General features: G+C 51.9%; 1 long non-coding RNA gene across 2 annotated transcripts; it reads left to right on the top strand.

Moving 5' to 3' along the window:
- The first annotated feature begins 8,690 nt into the window (after positions 1-8,690).
- On the top strand, positions 8,691-12,561 carry LOC147355700 (uncharacterized). Of its 2 annotated transcripts, none has more exons than XR_015144053.1 (3): positions 8,691-9,847; positions 10,363-10,476; positions 11,852-12,055. It is a non-coding gene; the product is annotated as an uncharacterized LOC147355700 (long non-coding RNA). The 2 variants fall into 2 exon arrangements; XR_015144054.1 differs by lacking the exon at positions 11,852-12,055 and adding an exon at positions 12,407-12,561 and having other exon boundaries at positions 9,563-9,847.
- The last annotated feature ends 5,270 nt before the right edge of the window (positions 12,562-17,831 follow it).

The raw sequence follows: 17,831 nt of genomic DNA, 5'->3' as shown, positions 1-17,831 counted from the left end.
GCTCCTGTCTGTCTGCATGTGTCCCCTTGTTGGATCCTGACGTCGACTTTGCGAGGGGGCCTGATCTTGTCTCTACTTCCCAGTTGATGAAACAGAGGCCGAAGGGAAGTCAAGTCTACAACTCTGCTCTGTATTGTGAAAGCCAGGAGAGGTAGACCAGGATCTGAACCCAGAGCCAGGGCTAACTCTGGAGCTGGTTCTCTTGGATCTAGAAGCCAGTTGCTTGGATTTGTGGCCCCCTCTTGGCCTCTTACCAGTGAGCCATTTCCCTGGTCCAGGTCTCAACTTCCTCATTTGTAATGAGGGGGTGGAACCAATGTCTGCAAGTGATGGAAGGAAGTCACAGGTGAGTGCAGTGTAAATGGCAAAGCTCCGAGGACAGGCCGGGGCTAGTATTCCTAGCTGAGTGAGCGTGGCAGACACCGCTGATGCTCACCCACTACCCCTTGGCTCTCATCTTTCCTACGCTGGCCCACCCCATGTCTTCTAAATGCCAGTCCTTCCCTAATGAAGTTGATACTGACCAGGGGGCTTGGCCTTCCCCCATCAACAGAAATCGACTAAAGGCCAGTCAATCCTAAAGGAAATCAACCCTGACTATTCATTAGAGGGACTGATGCTGAAGCTTCAATACTTTGGCCACCTGATGAGAAGAGCCGACCCATTGGAAAAGACCCTGATGCTGGCAAAGATGGAAGGCAGGAGAAGAAGGGGGCAACAGAGGATGAGATGGTTGGAGGGCATTGCTGACTCAATGCATATGAATTTGAGCAAGCTTTGGGCGATGGTGAAGGACAGGGAAGCCTGGTGTGCTGCAGTCCTTGGAGTCACAAAGAGTGGACACAACTGAGCTACTGAATAACAAAAAGTCCAGATGAGAAATTCAGGCAAGGCTTCCAGGGGCTCATGTGCCGGCTGCAGAGGGAGCTAAAACAAGTAACTCAGGTTCCTTGCTTGCTTCCGGAGGAGGGGGGCAAGCTCAGTCTTCTATGGGGTGAGGGTGAGTCCAGGGGTTGGCTGGAGGGGTGTCTGAGGTGGTTTGACCACTCCTTTGTAATGGTGAGTGCAGATGGCATGAACAATACCCCGCTTTTGCTCCCAACACCCAGCTTTTTTTTTTTTTTGTTGTTCCTGGCTCTTCAGAAATGACAGCAGGGCATTTTTTTCTTCCTTTTTTGATATCTTTTGATCCAGAATTTGCCCCAACTGTGCCGGTACACAGTCCCGTGTAGTTTCTCTGAATTGTGTAGCTTGAGGAGACGTGCATCCAGGGGCAAGCTTTGCCGCCCTGCAGCAAAGAGGCCCAGGTCCCAGGCCGGTCTCATGGGGACAGAGGTTAACACACCAGGGGAGTACCCCTCGGCCAATGGCAGACCCTACGGGAGATGGAGGACCAGTACCCCAGCTCCCCCCTCCCTTGGGTGAGACACTCCTAGGCGTGGTTCAAGGTCTCCCAGAGGTCCCCAGGGGGCTGGAGCCCCAGTCGCTTCTTCTAACTTCTTCCTTGCTTCTCCCCCAAACCCTCTTATATCCTTTGCACCACCATGCTTGTCAGCAGAGGTGTGCTTTTGGGGCAGCCCACCCTGGACGGGCAGGAGAGACATGCTCCTTTGAAACAAGACCCAGAGCTTTGCTTCTAGGGTTCCTGTAAAGCCCTCCCTCACCCCCTAATCAGGGCATCATGGCGGGGGAAGCATCCTGCATTTGTTACCTGGAGGAGGGAATGATGCTTCTGGGGCGTGAGGAGGGACGATCACTTCACAGGTCAGAACCTCAAATATAAGCAATTCATTGGGAAGAACTGGTGACCCATGACCCACCCCACCCCCAACGAGACAGAGACCTCCTGCCCCACCCCCCACACCCCAAGCCCCACCCCCACACCCCACCACCCCGTGAGGCCGCCAGAAAAGAAGAGAAGCCGGAGGTCACCCCATGACAGGAGTCACACGGCAGGTGTGATCAGAACCGAGCTCGGGTGGCTTTGGTCCCGCAAGTTCAGTGACAGGAAACCAACATTTGTGCTCTGCAGACTTGAGTTCAGGCCAAGAGATTCTTGCTATTATTTGGAGAGAAGCTTGCCTGCCTGACTCACTTACAAAGCACTCTCTCCCTCCCTACACCCCCAGGCTCTTTCTCGCTGCACTTTCCCCTCACCTGGCTCTGACTCACCTTGCTCCTTCTGGCCTGGAGGCCCCAGGGTGTTTTCTGGGGCCCAGCCCTTCTGGGGAAGGAGACACCTGAGGGGGACACCTGGCTTGGGGGTGGTGTCTCTCCCTCCAGACAGGAAAAGGTGCTGCACGTTGGGATTAGCCTGAGCGGGTTGGGCTGCCGGGGAGCCAGAGGCTGGCTGCAGGGTCTGGGGAGGCACTACTGGAGGGGGCTGTTTAGCCAGGCTCTGCTGTGTGACCCTGGGGAAGTCAGAGCCTCCCTCTGAGCTCTGTCTCTGCAGAGTGAAGGGCTTAAGATTGGTCTTCTGTTTCCTGATCTAAATATGCTTTGATTCTGGAGCAGCTGGGCTTTCAGTGTCAGAAAGACCCCTGAGCTTCCTCCCTCCCTTCCTCTGTCCCTTCCTTCATCCCCCTGCTCCTCCCCCGCCCACACCTGGCCTCACTCAGGATGCTGAAGGCACAGGGAGCATCCGCACTGGCCCTGCCTTAGGGGCCCACTGTGGCAGCGGACAGATGTGTTAAGAACCGGTTGCATGAGAAGGCAGGAAGGGCATGTTACCAATGACCTGCACCTCTGCCCGAGCCCCTCTTTGGTGCCAGGTGCTCGGCACACCTTACTGCACTGAGTCTCAGAGCCTCCCCAGAGTCAGCGTCCTTTGTCATCTCCACTTTCCAGGTGAAGAAACTGACCGGTGAGAGATGAGGGTCCCACATGTAAGAAGGGAGGCTTGGGATTGTTCTAGTTTTTTAAGATTTTTTTTTTTTTTTTGATGTGGACCATTTTTAAAGTCTTTGTTGAATTTGATACCATCCTGTTTCTGTTTTATGTTTTAGTTTTTTGGCTGCGAGACGTGTGAGATCTTAGTTCCCCGACTAGGGATTGAACCCACACCCCCTGCATTGGAAGGCAAAGTCTTAACAATTGGACTATCAGCGATGTCCCAGGATCGAGGTTTGAATCAGGCCTACCAGGCCCAAGGCCCACACTCAGAATGACCAGTTTTATTTCATTTTACCATAGGAGATAGCAGGAGCCTTGAGCACCAGGAGAGAAGGCTGCCTACCCAGCTCTGCTGGGGAGCAGAGGGGAAAAGGGCACAGACGTTCTCCGCCCAAGGATCCCAAAGCTCTTAGTTGCCTTGTCTCTCTCAGCCTCTAGACAGACGAAACTTGGAGAGCCAACATTTGTCACAATTATGTGACAGCCATACTAGCTGATAATCCCTGATGAAGAGCCTCCTTAGCTCTGATTGGTGGGCTTCAAAAGGGTTTTTCATACTGTTCATGGGGTTCTCAAGGCAAGAATACTGAAGTGGCTTGCCATTCCCTTCTCCAGTGGACCATGTTTTGTCAGAACTCTCCACAATGACCCTTCCGTCTTGGGTGGTCCTACACGGCATGGCTCATAGTTTCATTGAGTTAGACAATCCTGGAATGCGAAGTCAAGTGGGCCTTAGGATGCATCACTACGAACAAAGCTAGTGGAGGTGATGGAATTCCAGTTGAGCTATTTCAAATCCTAAACGATGATGCTGTGAAAGTGCTGCACTCAATATGCCAGCACATTTGGAAAACTCAGCAGTGGCCACAGGACTGGAAATGGTCAGTTTTCAATCCAATCCCAAAGAAAGGCAATGCCAAAGAATGTTCAAACTACCACACAATTGTACTCATCTCACACGCTAGCAAAATAATGCTCAAAATTCTCCAAGCCAGGCTTCAACAGTACGTGGACCGTGAACTTCCAGACGTTCAAGCTGGATTTAGAAAAGGCAGAGGAACCAGAGATCAAATTGCCAACATCCGTTGGATAATCAAAAAAGCAAGAAAGTTCCAGAAAAACATCTCAGTTCAGTTCAGTTGCTCAGTCATGTCCGACTCTTTGCGACCCCATGAATTGCAGCACGCCAGGCCTCCCTGACCATCACCAACTCCCGGAGTTCACTCAGACTCACATCCATCAAATCAGTGAAAAACATGTACTTCTGCTTTATTGCCTATGCCAAAGCCTTTGACTGTGTGGATCACAACAAACTGGAAAATTCTTCCAAGAGATGGGAATACCAGACCACCTGACCTGCCTACTGAGAAATCTGTATGCAGGTCAAGAAGCAACAGTTAGAACTGGACATGGAGCAACCGACTGGTTCCAAATAGGAAAATGAGTACTTCAAGGCTATATATTGTCACCTTGCTTATTTAAGTTATATGCAAAGTACATCATGCGAAATGCAGGGCTGGATGAAGCACAATCTGGAATCAAGATAGCTGGGAGAAATATCAATAACCTCAGATATGCAGATGACACCACCCTTATGGCAGAAAGAAAATAGAGCTAAAGAGCCTCTTGATGAAAGTGAAAGAGGAGAGTGGAAAAGTTGGCCTAAAATTCAACATTCAGAAAACTAAAATCATGGCATCCGGTCCCATCATGTCATGGCAAATAGAAGGGGAAACAATGGAAATAGTGAGTGACTTTATTTTGGGGGGGCTCCAACATCACTGCAGATAGTGATTGCAGCCATGAAATTAAAAGATATTTGCTCCTTGAAAGAATAGTTATGACCAATCTAGACAGCATATTAAAAAGCAGAGACATTGTTTTGCCAACAAACGTCCATCTAGTCAAAGCTATGGTTTTTCCAGTAGTCATGCATGGATGTGAGAGTTGGACTATAAAGAAAGCTGGGTGCTAAAGAATTGATGCTTTTGAACTGTGGTGTTGGAGAAGACTCTTGAGAGTCTCTTGGACTGCAAGGAAATCCAACCAGTCCATCCTAAAGGAAATCCATCCTGAATATTCATTGGAAGGACTGATGCTGAAGCTGAAACTCCAATACTTTGGCCACCTGATGGGAAGAACTGACTCATTGGAAAAGAATCTGATGCTGGGAAAGATTGAAGGTGGGAGGAGAAGGGGACGACAGAGGATGAGATGGTTGGATGGCATCACTGACTTGATGGACATGAGGTTGAGCAAGCTCTGGCAGTTGGTGATGGACAGGGAAGCCTGGCGTGCTGCAGTCCATGGTGTTGCAAAGAGTCGGACATGACTGAGTGAATGGGCTGGACTGGACTGAACTGAACTGACGGTAAGGGTTTGATCCTGACCAATCTCTGTAGTACAGAGGAATGGCCTTTGCTGATTGGCTGGTTATGGGGGATGGGCTTAAGTCCTGGCACTGGTGGGCGGGGCTAGTACTTTCCAGTCCACGCTGAGAGTCAGGGAAGGGCATTGCACATCAAGGTCCTCTTAACAGAGGAGGTAAGAACAGAGACATCCCCTAATCCAGCATTTAGGAAAATCAGCTCATTACTCCCCACAAGTGACCCTGAGTTATAGAGAGGCTAAGAGACTCACCCAAGGTCACACAGCTCCTAAGTGGCCGTGCTGGAGTTTGAACCCTTAAAGTCAGGCTCTGGCGTCTGTGTTTTTAACTGCAGTGCTATGCTGCTACTGCTGCTAAGTCGCTTCAGTTGTGTCCGACTCTGTGGGACCCCATGGACTGCAGCCTACCAGGCTTTTCTGTCCATGGGATTCCCCAGGCAAGAATACTGGAGTGGGTTGCCATTTCCTTCTCCAATGCATGAAAGTGGAAAGTGAAAGTGAAGTTGTTCAGTCGTGTCTGACTCTTAGCGACCCCATGGACTGCAGCCTACCAGGCTCCTCCATCCATGGGATTTTCTGGGCAACAGTACTGAAGTGGGGTGCCATTTGGTGCCTCTCAAAATAAAGCTCAGAGCTTGAATCAATAGATCCTGTTTGGAAGTGGGGAGTGGGGGAAGGAGGTGGGAGGTGGTGATACTTTGAGGTTACCAAACTCCTGCACGTTAGCCTCCTTCCCACCCCCAGAAACCTGACCATTGTTTCACAGATGATAAAGGTGGCCAAACCTGGCTGGCTTCTGCCGTTCACACTTGGCTCCATGGTTACTGGCAGTGGGATCGCCACGGCCTTAAGAAACGGATCTTAATCGCACCCGTTGCAGCCCCAGCTGCCGCTTGTCAGCTCTGCACAGGGGACCCGCTTTGGGCAGTGTCTGCAGAAGTTCAAGTAGCTTCTTGAGGACACGTCTTAGAGAGGGACCTCAGGGTCAATTGCCCAGGTTTCTTGACTGTGTGGGGTGGATTGAGGGGGAGGATGGTGGTTTAGAATACCAATCTGCCAGCATTAGCATTCTTTGTCCTCTTGAGAAGATGTCTCTTGCTTTCCTGTGTCTAATTTTGTTGCAGCTTAAATATCCAAGAGATGTCCCTAAACAAGTATTTTTAAACCCAAATGTCCTTTCAGAGGCCTTGGCTAAATGCACTCTGGAAATAACTCCAGAACCAACTTTTTTGTTTACTTCCCTTCTTTGCTCTTGTTCCTCCCTCCCGGTCCACCATCTGGCCTTGAATAAACCTATATTATGCATTTACTCTTTGTTAGCACCCCGTGTTAACATCCCAGGGAGACACAATGAACTTGCCCTTGGCTTAAAGGAGCTCCAATCTTTTTGGAGGAGACAGAGTAGCAATCACCATGTAGTGGGAGCCCTTGAGGGCAGGAGGAAAGGAGGTCACCCCTGCTGGGAGGATTTTAAGATTGAGTGTGGGGAAGGGAAGGCACCCTGAGCAGAGGGCACAGCACAGGGCAAAGCAGAGAGGTGTGCAGAAGTCAAAGTTCATGAGCATCACGTGGTTTGGTTGTACAGACAGGGAGTCTCAGGGGTTGAGGCAGGAGTCATAGCCAAGCCATTGAGAGCTGTATTGTGGCCGAAGGAGGAGAGTGTGTGTTCCAGGGCCAAGAGAACACTGGACTAGGAATCCAGAGACACAGTCCAGGCTCTCTATGTTAAGGATGCCGTGGTGAGTCAGGGTGCCTCTCTGAACCTCGATCTCTTCCTCTATAAGAGCAGACGCGTGTTCAGCTGACCTTTAAAGCACTTTGTGACTCAAACATCTGATGTATTTCAGTGATGTTCCTTTCCTTGTCCTTCCTGGAATCCCTCCCCAGCTCAAGCATCCAGCAAAGGCCTTGACTCCCCAGGCCTCATCTGGTTCCAGAGATAAGTGGTTCTTCCTCATCCTGGTGGGTCTATCTACTGAAGCTTTGAGGGGTGCTCCTGGGGTGTCATTGCATACCACCTAATTGATTTTGATTTTAGTTCCACAGCCGTGCTGTAATTATGAAAGCCTGCTGCAATTATCAAAACACAGCTCCAAATATTTCATTATTAAAATACCCCTATGGTCTATTATTAATTCATTAGATAAATTTGGATTATATGACTCAATAATTAATGTGCAGGCATGAACCTGGGGAGCTTGGCCACTGTGAGTCATGTAACAACTGAAGGAAGAAATGGAAAGCTGGGAGAATGAGGGTGGAGATGGGAGAGAGAGGAATAAACAAGAGGAAAAACAGGTGCTTATGGAGGGTTAATCACCAGTTGCCCTCTGACATTCATTTAACCATCCGTTCAATCAACATTTATTGCTGGTCTACTCCATACTCAGAATTTCGAGTACCTCACCATCCAAGTATTAATGGTTATGGGATGGTTTCTGGGGTTTTCTTTCATCCATCTGTATATTCATCTACCCATCTATTCACCATTCTATGCATCCATCCACCCACCCACCCGTCTACCACCCAATCCACCGATCCACTCTCCTATCCATCCTTCCATTCACCTACCCATCCACCGTCCCATCCCTCCATCCAGCCAGCCACCACTCATCCATCCATCCTGATGGATTCCACCAGGACATGTTGGTTCAGTTCAGCAAAGTTTTCTAGAATACCTGTGTGCCAAGGCTCTGTGTCGGGAACCAGTGGTCCCTAACTTGATAAATCAAGAAGCGGCCTGATGTGTGCAAAGATCTAACGGCAGATAATCTAGAAGGTGGGAGCACGGAGAGCCAGGGGACACTGAAGCCGTGGAAATCAGCAGCGGTCATATCACAGAGGGTCTCAATGGTCAGATGAAGGAGGTTAGATGTTTCTTGAGGTTCCTGAGGGCCATGGGAGGATTTGTCACTAGAAAGTGGCATAACGAAAGGTTTGGGAAATGCATGGCTCTGGTTACTGTGCTGAGGATGGGCTGGGAGGGGTTAGCTCAGAGGTCAGGACCTGTTGAGAAAGTTGTTGCTGGCATGTAGGGGAGAGATCCAGAGGGCCTCATAGGAAAGCATGGCTTTTCTACTTGCTTGCTGTGTGATCTTGAGTAAGTTACCTAACTTCTCTGTGCCTCTGGAAAAAGAGAATCATAGTAGTTCCCTTCTCACAGGGTTGGATGAGGTGACCCAAAACAGTGTTTGGAATGGTGCCTAACGCATAACAGCTCCTATTGGGATGGGGGGGTGGTGGTGGGTGGGAATGATGATGCTCCTCGACCTCTGATCTCTCGGGACTCAGTTTCCTTATGTGTAAAACATATCACCACCGTGTGTTTAAAGGGTTGTCTGGGGATTCAACGGTTTGATACACACCATGTGCTAGATAGAATAGAGACCGGCTGGAACGGAATTCCAAGGAATCCGCTATGGAATCCAAGGATCCAGTTGCAAAATGAAAACGCCAGGCCTCCTGTTCAAAATTACGTATGAACTTGAAGACGGCAACAGCAGAGCTTCACATCGAGCACAGGCCCCTTCACGTCAACTTGACAGGTCGACAAAGGGGAAATTCCAGGCAAAGGGAACAGCTTGTACGAAGGCTCGCATGGGCCCTGGAACAGAGAATCTGAAGCTGGGGTTGTTTCAGAAAATGAAAGCCCATGGCCGTCATGATCCCAGGATATTTGCAGGATGCCTCAGACACACGATGCCTGTCCTGATCCTCCATCCCTCAGTTTGGGCGGGGGCCCAGCTGGACCAAGTGTGCCCCTGGACCAAGTCCCCAGAGACTTGCACTGAGTTTTCCAAGGATGCGCAGCCTGTTTGGGGGCAGGGCCTGAGCTGGAGCCGGTTGTTCAGGGCCCTTCACTAGAACCCCCTCTGCCTCTAGGCGCTCCGCAGACATCAGGAGTGGAAACAATTCAGAGACATTTGGGAAAAAAAAAAAACCCCAAACCCAAGCTGGCTTGTCGTTTCTGTCACTGTCATACTTCAGAAAGATCTACTGGGGGCAATCAGAGAAGAATAGGTCTGTAAAACTCAGCGTTTCCCTATTAGCTTTCAAAAGTTTTGCACAACATACTTTATGTGTGTTTATAGAAAAAAAAAAAAAAAAACCAAGACCCACATTGATTGAAAAAATGTGTTGTTATTGAAAGGGCCGAGTTGAACTCTCTGCAGAGCGTGGTGCTCGACAAGACTTGGAAGGCGAAGATTTCACATAAATAGTTGTGCCGAGTTGTTATGGCAACTGAAATTTGAAAAGTAAATAGGTTTAGGGGAAATATTTTCCCTTGTCTCTGGAGGAGTTTTCTGTTGCGGATCATTTGCAAAAGGAGGAGTTACTTCGATGCCCAGTGGATTTGGTGTATGTTGTTGAAGGACAGACGTGTGGGGTTCCTGTGCTGGGGGCGGTCTCCGTGCCCATGGGGCAGCTGCTTTCCTTTCATCAAGTAGGGGTTGAGATGGGTGGCAGGGTCACGCACGCTGTGTGGCCGTGCACCGATGACTTGCCCTCTCTGGGCGTCCACTTTTCTCTCTATAGAATAGTTTGGTGGAAACGCACAGTCATACAGGTGAGTACCTATTGTTTTGGGGATAGGCACCTACTTGTGGGTTGGACCATCACCACAGGGTACTGGGGTAGGTGTGTGTGCTCCACTCCATTGGTAAGAATTGGGGAAATAGGCTCAGGGCAGAAGAGAGGCTTGCTGGCCATAACACAGCAGCCAATGCAATGCTTGCATTCCTGCCCAGAGTATCTTCTTCTGCCATGTTCCTGAGCAGCCTTGCTCACGAAAGCTGGCAGCTGGCTCATCGTGGTGAGACCCCAACGACCACCCATCTCCAGGGAGCCCTGGCCAGCAGCCATTCACCCGTGGGAGCCTTGTGAGGGCTGGAGACACTCCTGGGTGGAATCAGGGTGGATCCCAGGACACAGCACAACCCCTCCTATTTGCAGAGAGGCCCCGGGTCCTCTGATTCTCCCCTCTCCACAGTGGGGACACCCTGCTTCAAATGGGGAAGGGCCCACTGGCTTTGGAGGAGGCAGCAATGAAGAATGATTACTCTCACATTCTTGTCTCCTCAGAGAAGAGCTGTACATGCCCCATGGCATATAAGCCTCATGGCAGCAGAGACCAGGTTGGCGCTGGGTACATTGACTCCATTCGTGGTTGCTGACCGAGGCGCAGAGCAGTAAAAGGTGTGTGTGTGTGGTGGGGGGCAGGGGGCATGTCTTCAAGTCACGTGGCTGGCAAGTGAGGCTTCTTCTGATGTCCTGAGTGGCCTGGCACTGGGGTGAGTGCCCAGGAATGTAATGAGCGCCCCGCCCCCGGGGGCATTCAAGCTCATAGGCTGGACTTGGCAGAAGGTTCTGTAAGCAGGAGGCTAAACTGGATGACTCCAAAATATTCCCAAAGAGCTTGGAACACGGGCCATGTGCACATGTGTGTGTGTGAGCGTGCGTGCATGTGTGTAAGCGTGCATGTCTGTGTGTGCGTGGTTCATTGTGTCCACATGTCTTCATTTGTGCGTGTCTGTGCTTGCACGTGTCCACACGTGTGCCTGTGTGTACACTCACACGTATGTGCTCTTGTGCGTCCACACGCATGCCTCTATGTGTGTACGTGTGGAGTCACCTGCAAAAACTCCCCCTTTGCTACTACTTGTGTCTGGACCACCTGGTCCTTGGCTGGGCCCTCAGGTCACTGTGGATTTGAGGACCCAGCACCTGGGGTGAGGCGGGCGTGGGGCCGTGAGGACTGTCTTAAGGGCTGGGACGACGAAGCCACCCGATTTGAATCCTGCCCTTTTCTGTCTGGGAGGCTGTGGCTTGAGCAGGGTAGCCCCTAAATCCCAGTCCCCAGCAGGGAGCTGGGACACTGTCAGGGCATGCCTGCCGGGTCATGGCCAAGGTTCAGTGACGTCTGTCTGCCTGGCCCACTTGCCCCTCTCCCCAGGCTGGCGTCCTCAACACGTCTGCCTCCGCCGCCGTTGATGGCACCAGATGCTCGGGGCCAGTACAGACACACTCCCCAAAACCCAGAGACAGCCAGCTCCAGCTCTTCCCAGAAGAGGCCAGGCCTTGCTCCCCCAGTGGGGATCTAAAAACACACCATGGGCTGGGGGGTCCTATTTGGGGAGCCCCCTGGGCTCATTGGGAGCCTCTTATTCAGGAAGGGTGACTTTGATAAACTGAAGTTCTGAATTGTTTTTCAAAAATGCAAAAGGAAAGGAGAGAGACGGACATGGAGACAGAGAGACGTAGGTATCCATCTCTATGTATGTATGTATGTGTGTGTGTCTCTCTCCTTCCATGTCTGCCTCTCAGAGTTAAGACGGGAAATGAACATATTCCCAACAGCTCGGGGTGAGCTTTATTGGAAACTGATCGGAGGTTGGCCTCCAAGAATCCAGAACCAGCCCTGTCCCTGGCCAGCTGGGTGACCTTGGGGAGGCTGTCCCCCTCCAACCCTGGACTTTCTCGTCTTCTGCTTCACAACATGAGGATGGAGGGAAGGCAGGGTGCCTGGGATGTTGCAAAATGTCACCTGAATATATTTGCTCCTTCTTACCAGGTCTGGAAGCCTCCAAAGATAATCCTCCCGTAGGTGGGTTCCAGGCTGCCTTGAGAGACCACCTGAACCCCCACCCCCACAAATAATAAGGGCAGCATCGCCTATGAGTCACCTACACTGAATGTGTTTGTTCCCTCTTACTGATGGAACTTGCAATTTTTGGCTGGGTACGTGGCCTCCCAAAATAAAGACTGTATTTCTCAACCTCCCTTGTGACTACATTTTGGTCAACGAGAGGCAAACAGAGTGATGTGGAAAGAGTTTCAGGGAAACCTCTTTAAAACATCGTGGGTGGGCACCCTGTTGCCTTTTCCTCTTCTGTGCCAATTTCCTGCTGGCTGGAAGGTGGACATGATGGCTGACGCTCATGCAGCCGTATTGGACTGTGAAGACAAAGTTCCATACAGGGAGTCTCCCTCTGGACTTCTGTTATATCAGCGAGAAACAGCCTATCTTGTTGAAGCCACTGTTATTTGACTTCTCTCTCAGTCGGTCTTAACCCTAATGGATAGAATAGGAAAAAGGTAATTTCTCTTATCTGGTCTCCTCTTCTAGGATGATGGAATTTGGGCTGCTCAGCATTGGCAGAAACTGGAAAAGTCTACTTATCTTGAAGTGGATAGTCTGGCAGAAAAATACTGTCAACAGCCGTGTTCGTAGTCCAGTATTAATAACGACAATAAATGCAGTGCTATTTATCGAAGCACTCACTCTGACCCAAAGTCATACAGAGGCGGGGCCCAGATCCACACCCACACTGTGCCAGGCCGACGCCAAGACCCGCGGGTTTCTCCACTTGCATTCACGCCCCTTCTTAGGCCAATGTTTCCCAGCGTGTCACGGGTCACACTGACCGCAGTGGGCCTTTGCCTGGCTCACAGTGGGTCTATGACGTTGCAGCCAGCCCCAGGTCCACGGCCTTCTGACTTAGCGCTGACCCCCTCTCCGCCTCCCGTCAGCCGCTTGGATCCACATTTGCCTCCCTCGCCAGGCTCTCTGCTCCTCGGGGGAGGAAAGAAGCACTTTGTGTTTTTATTTCCAGCTGAGAGCCTGGCACACAGTGGGTGCTCGGGGAGGTCTGATCGTGGACTCAGAGTCCTGTGTCCAGCTGGAGGCAGGACATGGAGTGGCACAGAGTGGGTCCCTTGCCGGCAGCTCTGACCATACGTTCATTCTCCAAGCATCGGAGTCAATGAGCATCTGTGTGTTCTCCAGGAGGGGACCTGAGCGTGGAGAAGAAGGGCAGGGGCACGGAGAACTGGGGCGCGGGGCAGTGCAGGGGCTAGACAGAGGGCAGGACAGGGGTGGGGGCCACAGGGCCTGGCCAGAGCGCGCTGGGCCAAATGCCCCGGGGCTCCACCGCCCTTCCCCAGGGGGCCCGGCCTTCCAGGAAACCAGACCAGTGCACGGCAGGCTGACAGGTCTCTCCAAGCAGAGAAGCTGCTGGCAGAGAGTGAGTTCTACTCACCCCAGGGTCTCTGCACAGTCCCTCAGGCGGACAGAAGCAACCACACCGCGGTCCCTTCTTTCCCTGGAAGTCAAGAGCATGGGCTCTGAACTTGGATGCAAATCCTGACTCTGCCACCCTTGGCTCATGTCCTTGGGCAGCCGACCTTTCTCTGAGCCTCGGTTTCCTCACCTGTCACGTGACGTGGAATCTCAGCTGCAAGAGAGCAAGTCACCCCTCTCTTTGTGCAAACCAGGGCTTCCCAGACTTCGCCGGGGAACTTATTAAATGAGACAGCGGGTCGGGGGCAGAGTCTGAGCTTCTGCATCTCTAATGAGGGGATGCCCAGGTTGCAGGTCCGTCCAGGGACCGCACTTTGAGTAGCGAGGCTACCAATGATCAGCCAAGTCCCGCCTGCTGCCTGCTTTTGTAAATAAAGATTTTAGGGACACAACCACCCATTGTCTACACAAACGGGGTTGAGGGGGCAACGGAGACCCTGTGGGTGGCAAAGCTGAAAGCGTTTACTCTAGGGTCTTTTCACAGCCCAGGTTGGCTGACCCCTAGGTGGGATGTTGATCGCAGGAACGAGGAGGTGGGTTGGGGCGTCCCCTCTGCGTCCACCATGGGGATATTTCTGGCTGTGAGCTGCCCTCCGTGGGCATCTCCTCCTGACTCAGGAAGACCCCTCCCCTCGGCTGAGACAGCTAGAAAGCGGGAGGCAGGCAGAAGGCTCAGAAGGAGGAAAAGCTGGAAGAGAAAGTCACTCCAGAAAGCCCTTCCCCACCAGCCCCAGGGCCCCTCCAGCCCGCCCCACTTCCCCGCATCCCCCGACCTCGGAGAGAGGCCAGCGCTGCCCTTGCAGGCCCGGCTCCAGGAAGCTCATCTCAGGATGCACAGTCGGGTTGCATCCAATTTCCCCGGCCTCCTCATCAAAATGAGAAATCTGAGGCCCGGGCAGCCACGGAGAGCTGATAACACTCTCCCAGGTGAACCTTCCCACTTATCACCGTCGGGGTCACCTCTGTCTCGAAAGACTTGTTTTCTTAAAAAAAAAATTAAAAAATAAAAGATTCCCTGGGATGTGTGATGGGGTTGGCGGTGATGGGGGCGGGGAGGGGGAAAGGGAAGGATAAAAAGAGACGAGGCACACTTATTTTTCCAGACTTGAGGGAGGCAGGTATGCCCCGCTCCCTGCTCCCCCTCCCCAACTGAGTCGGGGGGCACCGAACTCAGGATTCGGGGAGGAGGGGCATGTAGGATTATTTAGATGGTGGGGCGGGGGGTCTCTCCACGTGGCAACAGTTGCCACGAGAAAGTGATGTAGCTCAGACTCCGCCCAGGTTTGTTTGGCCAACAAAGCAGGGCTTGGACAGGAAGCAGGGTGACCGGCGGCAGTGAAGGGGCCGTTCTAAGCCCCCTCTTGCCCCTGCCCTCTTGCCGGCAGCCTGCGGGTCCTCACCTGCCTCGTCACGCTGGCCTCTCCCTGGTCTCTCTCAGCTGCAGGCTCCCTGTCCCCTGGGTCTCCTTGTCTCTCTCCTTTGTCTCTGTGCCTCGGTGTCCCTGCGTCCCTCTGGCTGTCCCTGTCTCCGGTGGTTTGTGTCGCCCTCCTCTACCCACTCCCGGCCATTCCCTCCCTCCTGGCTCTTCTCCCCCTCTCGTCTCTCCTGTCTCTCATCTCTCTCTCTGTCTCTTGTCTCCCTCCCGCTCAATGCTCCTCTCTCCCTCCGTGTCTCTGTCTTCCTCATCTCTGTCCGTTTCCCCATCCTCTGTCTGGGAGTCTCCCCTCCTGTGTTTTCGTCTCCTCTCCCCTCCTGTGTCTGCCTCCTCCATCTCCTCACTCATTTGGAAGAAACTTTCTCTCCACTGGCCTCTCTGCTTTCCCACGCCACGGGGCTGGACCCTGCAGACCCCAGTACGGACTCTCTCTGATGCTCGGGGGTCCCCACCCTGCCCTGCAAGGTCTGAGGAGTGCCTTAGCCTGCCAGAGCCGCCCCCGTCCCAGGTCCCAGGATGCTTCCACCCCAGGACTCTGCCTGGTGAAGGGACAAGTGTCACAAACGGGACCAGAGTCCCCAGGAGTGAGGGTGGACCCGAGGGATGGGAGGGAAGACAGAGCTTTTGGTGGCAGGAGAGTTGGGAGGCCCAGAGTTAAGTCAGATGGGCTCAGAGACCCATGAGACACACGCAAGTACCAACTGCCTGGTAAAGGGGCAAGGACTGATCGCTTAGGGCTCAAATCCTGGCTGTGCCACGTACCAACTGGGAGACCGTGAGCAAGTCATTTTATCTTTTTGGATCTCATTTCCTCATCTGCAAAGTGGGGATCACAATAATACCTGCCTCGTGAATCAACGTGAGCATGGGAATTATTCAAATTGTGTAACACTCTTAGAACACCCCCTGACACACAGGAGGCATTCTATGAATATTAGCTTTTGTTATTATTATTGGGGCTTCCCTGGTGGCTCAGATGGTAAAAAATCTGCCTGTAATAGAGGAGACCCGGCTTCAATCCCTGGGTTGGGAAGATCCCCTGGAGAAGGGAAAGGCTACCCACTCCAGTATTCTTACTTGGAGTGTTCCATGGACAGAGGAGTCTGGTGGGTTACAGTCCATAGGGATTATTTAAATTGTGTAATACTCTTAGAACACCCCCTGACATATAGTAGGCATTCAATAAATATTAACTTTTGTTATTATTATAGGGTAATCACAAGACAGGGGAGTTCCTATATTCTGATGTGAGATCAGAGAGAAGGGCATTTTAGCTGGGGTCTTGAGTGTTGAGTAAGAGTTTTCTTCCCCCCTCTCCGTGCCCCATTCTTTCTCTTTTCACTGTTTCTATGCAACAAAGAGTACTCAGGTCATAAGAAATGTTTTTCCTTCTCCTTGCTGCCTGGGATAGCTGCTCAGCCCTAAGGTTTGCCACACACCCTTTATTCACACTGCCTGAATTCGAATCCTGGTTACCCAGAGTTCTCAGCTTAGTATGCCATTCCCCTCTTCTATTGCTATATAACCAGCCACCCCAAAACTGAGTGTTAAAGCAACACCATTTATTTTGTTCACAGATCTGCAATCTGGGAAGAGCTCAGTGGGACAGCTTTTCTCTGCTCCACTTGGCATCATCTATAGTGACTCAAAGGCTGGGGGCTGGAACCATCCACAGTCTCCTTTGCTCACATGTCTGACAGTTCATGCTGGCTCTTGGCTGGGAGCTCAGCTGGGGCTGGAACATCAAACGTGTGCCCTCTCCATGTGGCTTGGGCTTCCTTACAACATGGTGGCCGGGTTCCAAGGATGAGTGCCCCGAGAGAGGGAGGGCCAGGTGGAAGCTGAGTCATCCTTTGTAACCTAGCCTTAGAGGTCATGCGGTGTCTCCTGCTATATTCTGTTCGCTGCAGCATTTACAAAAGGCCGTCCAAATTCAAGGAGAGGAGAGCTAGATTCCACCTTTTTGTTGGGAGCAGGCAGGGTCAATGAATTTGCTGCCATGTTTTAAAGCCACCGCACAGCCTCTGCTCTGGGGTCACTGAATGCACTTGCTTGGGTCCCGAGTGCACTCCTTGAACCAGTCCTTCTTGTTGCGGAAGGGGATGTTGTGACTGTCCAGGCCTGGGTCACACCCAGATTTCTGGGGCCAGTGTGCACATTGGCGGGGAGGCGGGAGCGGGGCAGGGAGGGTGAGTCTGTAACTGCAACCAGGCTAGAGCCACATGCAACGAGAGGCTGAGATTTCTCCAGAGAAGGGAGGGTGGGAAAACAAAAACAACATATGTCCTCTTTGGAGAATAAACAAATAAACACTCAAGGACATTATTACCCAGGGTGATAAATGCTCTGTCGGCAAAAGACAGGAGGCTCCAAAGAGCAGTTCACGCTGAAGCAGGCTGTGGGGATGAAGCCTTGGACGGATGGTCAGGGACAGCCATCAGGGCAGTGATCTACACTGAGGCTGGAAGGGTGTGAGGGAGCCAGTGGGTGGAGGGCGTTTCAGGCCCACAATTTAGCCTGTGCAAAGGCCCTGTGGTCCAGAAGCTTGGCATATTCAAGGACATGAGTAGTCATGTGGCTGGAGCAGGGTGAGTGGGTTGGGGGTGTGTCAGAGGTGAGGCCCAATCACAATGTGTCTCAAAGGCTACCCATGGCCAAGAGTTTGGGAGCGAAGGTGCTGGTGAGGTCAAGCTCAAGTTTACACATTGCTTGTTAGTTGCTCAGTCATGTCTGACTCCTTTGCAACCCCATGGACTGTAGCCCATCAGGCTCCTCTGTCCATGGGATTCTCCAGGCAAGGATACTGGAGTGGGTTTCCATGCCCTCCTCCAGGGGATCTTCCACACCCAGGGATCAAACCTGCATCTCTATGTCTCCTCCACTGGCAGGCAGATTCTTTACCATGGGGCCATCATGCCCCAAATGCTTGGCAAGGAGTTATTTAATAACAAGGTACCTCTTCCAAGGCTGTTGGTTCCTTTCCCCACTTCCTTTTGGCCCCTCGCTGTGATTCTTCTCTAAAATCACTACCCGTGT

Source organism: Bos grunniens, chromosome 17 (assembly GCF_055505025.1).
Source record: "Bos grunniens cultivar Pamir isolate PY7600 chromosome 17, Bosgru_T2T1.0, whole genome shotgun sequence".
Classification (NCBI taxonomy): domain Eukaryota; kingdom Metazoa; phylum Chordata; class Mammalia; order Artiodactyla; family Bovidae; genus Bos; species Bos grunniens.
The sequence above is the reverse complement of the archived record's forward strand: the minus strand, read 5'-3'. Positions and strand labels throughout refer to the sequence as shown.